Genomic DNA, 7162 nt, shown 5'->3' on the forward strand with positions numbered 1-7162 from the left:
CAGTTTGTGCAACACCCATTTCACAAAAAATTTTTGCATGAGTTCAATTGAAAAATGACAAACTTAGAAAATGATGTTAAGACCTTAAAGATGATGACAATGGTTACCTTCTTAAAAGTAATATATTTTAGCTTAATGGACAAACTTGTAAGGATACATATAATTTAAATCTGTGTTGAACTTAAAATTAATCCAACCGCATTTATTTGTAATTAAAATAGTTTTTAGGTAAGTGTACTGATGTTGTAGTTCGGGATGAATATGAACTGGAAAATAGTGGAAAGAACGAAGAAGAGAAGAAGACATCAGAGAGATCGAAGAAGAGAAGACAATAATTTAGGAATTATGATTTTATAATTGAAAATAGACTAATTTAGATATTATTAAACAATTTCAGGTACCAATTTGAATCAAATTCAAGTTTGGTACACATCAGCATACAGCTGGAATGCCACATCATCAACGTTTAGATGACACTTCTGCAAAGGTCTAATGGAGATACACGTTTTCGAATTTCGGGGATTGAATTGGTCATTTTAAAAAGTCGATAACTAAATTGAATAGCGATTTGAAATTCAAGGACCATTTTAGACATTTACTCGTTAATTTATTGTTAAGAAGAAGATAATAAAATATTTGAATCACACAAATAGAAGAAAAATATAGAAATAGGAATAAAAAAATTATAGTGTTTGAATTTTGAAATTTAAAAAAGTTAGAATTAGCGTTAATTTATTTTGTTATATTTTGAATAGTAGTTTTTATTTCTCTCTATTCTTTCTACAATTTTCTCTTCTTTTTTAGTTTATTTTCGTTGCTATTTTACTCATTTGTCTTGAGTGTGGAAGACCCCCTTTTTTTTTTGTTTCTGCTGATAGTCCTATCTATAGACACTTGTAATTTTATTCACATCTTATAAAATTATCTTTCTTTGGAACAAAAAGAATATCTTCTGCTAGTTATTGATGTATATTAATATACTGCATAAATAATTAAAACAAAAAATTGATAATTGATAGATATGTAAAAATTTGAATTTATTTTTATATTTTTAAATCTTCATATATTTATATTTTCTTAATTTACGAGTCATATGTATGTTTCGTTTTACGATTTTGTAAATTATGATACTGCAACAATCTTACAAGTCAAGATATAAACTACGAATATATTACTTTGCTCACAATCATTAAGGCTGCATTTGTTTGCTTAGACATGGACACTGATACATAGACATGGTGGTACACGTCTACTGTTTGTTTGCTGAAATACAATTTTTGAACAGACACGGTGGTACACAGATATACACAGAATACATATTTTTAGTGTCTCTCCTTAAAGCTGAGACACTGAGACACAACTTATGACCTTATCCCTACCTCAACTCTATCCTAACCCCTTTCTCTACTCCCTCTTCCTTCTCTGTCAGTCTTCTACCTCTCTCCAGATTCTTCTCCTCTGCCATAGATCCCATCGCCGCCGCCATGCCTCCACCCTCCGATGGTCCTCTCTCTCCATCGTCGCACTCTTCTTTCTTTCTTTCTTAAATTTGTGTCTCTTCCGCGCTCTTTTGTCGTCGCCTTTCTCGGATCTGTGCCGCCTCTATATCGCTGCTGCCACTTGTACAGATCTGTCGTCCTCGGCGTCCATTCCTCGTGATACAGAGTCACAAAATCGTCCAACCCACAGTGAGTCGCAGCATCGTCCAACCCTTTCGACACAGCAAGTCAGCGTCGCCATCCAACGCTCGTGACCCAGAAAATTGCAGCACCTTCCTCTGCTCCTTCTCTCACAGTCTCCCTCATCTCTTTCATTCTCCTATGGTTATTGCCTCTGCTTTTCTATCTTTTTTTCTTTTTATTTTTTTGAGATAAATGGTGATTATTAAAAAATTTATCAGTGATTTTTTGGTAATTAGATGATGATGAAGATGATAAATCTGATAATGGTAGTGATGGTGGTAGTAGATGTTGATGGTGACTGTGGATGGTGGTAGTAAATGGTGATAGTGGCTATGGATGGTAGTAGTTGTAAATATACATTGGCGTTATTGGTGAGGATAAATTTGTCATTTTGATAAATTTGTGTATACCAGTGTACTGTTATGTATAATGTTGTCAAACAAGATAAAAAAATTTGTGTATGTTCATGTCTATGTGCTGTTGTGTCTTTGTGTCTGTGTCCATTGTTGGTTAAGACAGCAAACAAACGGAATCTAAAGGACATCATTTCTGTTTAATTTGGACGTAAAATGCAAACATGTTTAAAAATACGCTAAGATTAATAAATAATGTTTATTTTAATGCTCCTAAGGAGATTATTTTTTACTTAATAAATGATTTGATGGGGTTTTTTTCGTACTTCGTAGCATAATTTTCTCTTTATGTTTGATTTCTAAATTGAAAAAAAATGTTAAGCCTAATAGATCACGTGTCGTACGCAATCTAAAAGTATATATAAAGTGAAAATATACAACAGTAAAACACTAAATGTAGAATCATAAGAATTGAACATTATAAGAACCTCATTGTAATGCATCTTTGAAGACAAATAAAAGATTATATAAAATCTAAAAATTTATTTATATATAATATTGTTTTTATTTATAGATTCAAGTGGAGATTAGATTCATGTCAGAAATAATGCTAGATTGCTAGTGTTAAGAAAATTGAGAATTCTATATAGTTTGAGGGTGAAGAGAAATATCAAACATGTATATAAATACTATGAGTAACCCATTAAGCTAAGGCTACCTTCCAGCCATTAGATGCACCAAAGCTTGGTTTTCATAAAAGAGTATATACCCATTTTGGTCCTCAAAGAATTTTAAACTAGACATTTTAGTTCCCAACTAAAATTAATTACTCGATTAGTCCCTAACAATTAATTCCGTCAGTCACTTAGGTCTTTGGTTCCGTCAACTCTAACGGAAGACAAAATGGTCCCTGAAAACTCTAACATGGGACAAATTGATCCCTGACAACTCTAACAAGGGACAAAATGATCCCTGACCCCTTTATTCGAAAACGATACTGTTCTTCCCCAATTTTTATCATATCTCGCATAACTCTAACATTCATACTCTCCTTCTTCACTTCCACAGTCTTCTTTTCCATCTTTTCCTTCCTCCTCTTTAACTCCAAGATTAAGTCATGGTGTAATTGTCACACGTGTTGCACCTACCTCAACATGTCATGGACCACACACTTTCTAAATTTTTGTGACTAGTACATTCACCTCCTCTGCACTTTACCCACCAAAAGCATTCACTTCCACGTCTTTGATAACATCACCTCCAACCTCGACAACGTCCACGACATCCTCAAGACCAAGTTCCACAACTACTCCAAGGGCATGCCTTTCTCCACTCTCCGACAAGCAATATAGATTGTTGGATATTAGGATATCATGAGAAGATTCTCCTTCGAGATCATATGCAAATTCTCATTTGAAATAAATACCGAGTGCTTCGTTCCTTCTTTTCCGGAGTCCAAGTTGGCAGACAGCTTCGACCTCGCATCCAAGCTATTACAACGAGCAATGTCATCGTTGCCGCTCATATGGAAACTGAAGCGATTACTGAACATTGATTCGGAGAAGAAGCTAAAGGAAGCGATCAGAGTGGTGGACAATGTAGTCATGAAGATGTTAGGGCAGAGGAGGAGGGAGATGGCAACGACGACGAGTCTTAACAAATCAGACTTGCTGTCTATATTCATGGGATCCATCGAAGACGACAACTAGTTGAGAGACATAGGCATTAGTTTCTTGAGTATGAATTGGTTGAAAACAAGTTGAGGATTTTTTTTCTTGTGAACATTAAATTTATAGAGTGTGCATTGTGTAGTTTGAAGTTACAGTGTTAGACTGTTAGTGTTATGCGAGATATGATGAAAATTGGAAGAGAACAGTGTCGTTTCTGAACAGAGGAGATGAAGGACCATTTTGTCCCATGTTAGAGTTGTCAGGGACTATTTTGTCCTCTGTTAGAATTAACGGAGTAAAGGACCTAAGTGACTAACGGAGTTAATTGTTAAGGACCAATCGAATAATTAATTTTAGTTGGGACTAAAGTGTCCAATCTAAAATTCTTTGAGAACCAAAATGGGTATATACTCAATCTAAAAGTATATATAAAGTGAATATACAACAGTAAAACACTAAATGTAGAATCATAAGAATTGAACATTATAAGAACCTCGTTGTAATGCATCTTTGAAGACAAATAAAAGATTATATAACATTTAAAGATTTATTTATATATAATATTGTTTTTATTTATAGATTCAAGTGGAGATTAGATTCATGTCATGAATAATGCTAGATTGCTAGTGTTAAGAAAATTGAGAATTCTATATAGTTTGAGGATGAAGAGAAACATCAAATATGTATATAAGTACTATGAGTAACCCATTAAGCAAAGGCTACCTTCCAGCCAGTAGATGCACCAAAGCTTGGCTTTCATAAAAAGAGCCAACATTCCAATCCCCAGTTGCTGATGAAAAGTGACATTAATAGTACCACAAGTAATCTCATGCTTGGCCTTAGTTGAGGGTTTTCATGTGTGCAAGCTCTAACAAGTTGACACATCTGCAAAAGTCAAACTCAAAGTTAACAAAAAAGAGCAGACTGAATCTTCACTTTATTCCTGTCCTACCCCAACTTGCCATTTGATGCTCATTCGTGTTCTAATTAGAGTTCTACATTTTATTGCACTGACTTTTATTGAAAGAAAATTATTGACTTTTTTTTAAGTACGAAATCAATTATATATTTAATGAATTGTTTTCGTGTAAAAATTATACATGAAAACGGTTAAATTATTATATTTGAGTTATCTTCGTATAGAAATCATAAGTAAAGATATCACGTTTTATAAAAATATTAAATATCACATAATCATTTAAACCTCAATAAAAATTAATATATGTGAAGTAAACTATCATTTTTACCCACTAAAGTTTTATACGCTGACAAATCTACTCACGAAAAAAAATAAATTATGATTGTACCCATAAAAGATGGATTCTATATGACAAAATTATCCAACTATTAAAAAATAACCTAAAAATCCCAAATTACCCTTTTTCTAACCCTAATCTCAATACCCCTTTTCCAAATTTCAACCCTCTCTTTATTCTTTTCATCAATTTTACCACCTCCTTCACCAACACCATCATCACCGCCACCGTCACTAACCGTCAGCCTCATATTCCTCCTTCGCGTACCGGCAACTCCTCCATTGCCCAGTTTATGAAGGTCAACGACTTCCGAATCGGGAGCATGAGCTGATTTCATGGAATTGGAGATTGAAATAAGCCGCAAAGAGGTGTGTCGTCTCACATCGGAGCTAGCAGAGGAGAAGAACGCAAGGTATAGAACAGAGGAGCAGTTGCAGGAAGCAAAGGTTGCAAGAAACAAAGGATAATCATTGTCGTTATTATTTATGGTTGTGGAGAAACAGAAAGGTGAGGCTGATGGTTGGTGGCGGTGGCGATGGTGGTGGTGTTAGTAAAGGAGGTGGTGAAATTTCTGAAAAGAATAAAGGAAGGGGATGAGATTTAGAAGAAGGGGGTTGAAATTAGAGTTAAGAAAAGGATAATTTAGGGTTTTAAAATAATTTTTTAGTATTTGGATAATTTTTTCATATGAAACTCATCTTTTATAGATACAATTATAATTTTATTTTTTTGAATAAATTTGTCAGCGTTTAAAATTTGTGTGAGTAGAAATGATAGTTTACTCGTATATGTCTAAATTAAAAAACATCTAATATAATATATTAATATCCTCTAATATTAAAAACGTGGAGTGTAATTTTTCAACAAGTTCAAGTAATAATCACTTTAGTCCTTAAATACAGAGTCAATAGGATAATTGTCACTAAGTTTAGGGTCAACATATTTTAAAAGATCTTTTTTTAAGTTTGGTTGACTAAGAATTTTCTTTTTTTTTTTTTTGGGACAATGTCCTGGCTGGGCAGCTCAACTCGAACGAAAAAAACTTCAAGACTCTCTATCTGTCCAGCATCTAAGAACAGCATACTAACTCATCCTCACTCTTCAAACTGCAATTTTTTTCCACAAAAAGGGTGAAAATATATTGAGTGGGATGTGTGATGAGTTATAAATACTAATTAAATCAATCAAAAAACAAGAAAAAAGAAAAAGGAAAAACAACCAAGGCAACTAGCCCTTTTGATTCAGTCACAATCTCATTTGTCTTGATAATAGCTTCCTTTCCGGATATGAGTTCACAGAGAACAACACCAAAAACATATAAATCTATTTTGGGGGAACGGCATAAAAAGTATGCACTTGGCCAATATATATAATTTATTTATCTATTTATAATATATAAAAGTTGATACCAATTTTTTCTACAATAAATTTAAATCTTTTTTTATTAATAATGTCACATCAGCAATTCTAATAATTTAATAAAAAATTAAAATCAATCAATCATTATTTAATAAAATATTTTTAAAAAATTAAAACTAAAAATTCTTATCTATTATTATTCAATTGAAACATCAAGTACTAATTAAATACAATAAACATACATTAAAAGTGTCATAATAATAATAATTATAAAAAATTTCAGTTACAAATATTCAAATTCTACAACTACTACATATTAAGACTCTTACTACTCTTTATTTCTTAATTTCTTATATTAATTATAAAAAATTTGTTAAATTTAATATAACATTTTTATATGTTTTTCATTGTCATTCATTTATTTTTTTAATTATTTACAAAAAAAAACACAAGAAAAGACAAAGTCTAGCAATTAATGTAAATCGAAAAATGAAAAAAAATGAAGATGGAGTTTTATATAACTCTAATATAAATAATTTATATCTTTTTTAAAAATAAATAAATTTAAAATATTAAAATAATATGTTCTCTAAAATATTTTTAATATTATATTTATTAAAATATACTATATAGTATAAATAATTTATCTCTCCATGTATTGTGCAGGTCTCACTCTAGTTGAATTAATTATAATTTTGTAATAACTAGTTGGTCACTTTATGCAAATTGCCAAACTTGGATGGGCCTGAATGTACCAAATCACCCTTGGGTGGGCCTTAGATGATTAGATCAACTGGGTGAGTTCACCGTGCCACACCCAAATTCAAATTTCACGCTGTGTC

The 7162-nt window shown here is 32.0% G+C and overlaps 1 pseudogene; it reads right to left on the minus strand.

Moving 5' to 3' along the window:
• Positions 1-4424: 4424 nt before the first annotated feature.
• The window catches only part of LOC107468080 (chitin elicitor receptor kinase 1-like), a 13410-nt pseudogene continuing 10672 nt past the window's right edge, over positions 4425-7162 (minus strand).

The sequence above is a fragment of the Arachis duranensis genome, chromosome 10 (assembly GCF_000817695.3).
Source record: "Arachis duranensis cultivar V14167 chromosome 10, aradu.V14167.gnm2.J7QH, whole genome shotgun sequence".
Lineage (NCBI taxonomy): Eukaryota > Viridiplantae > Streptophyta > Magnoliopsida > Fabales > Fabaceae > Arachis > Arachis duranensis.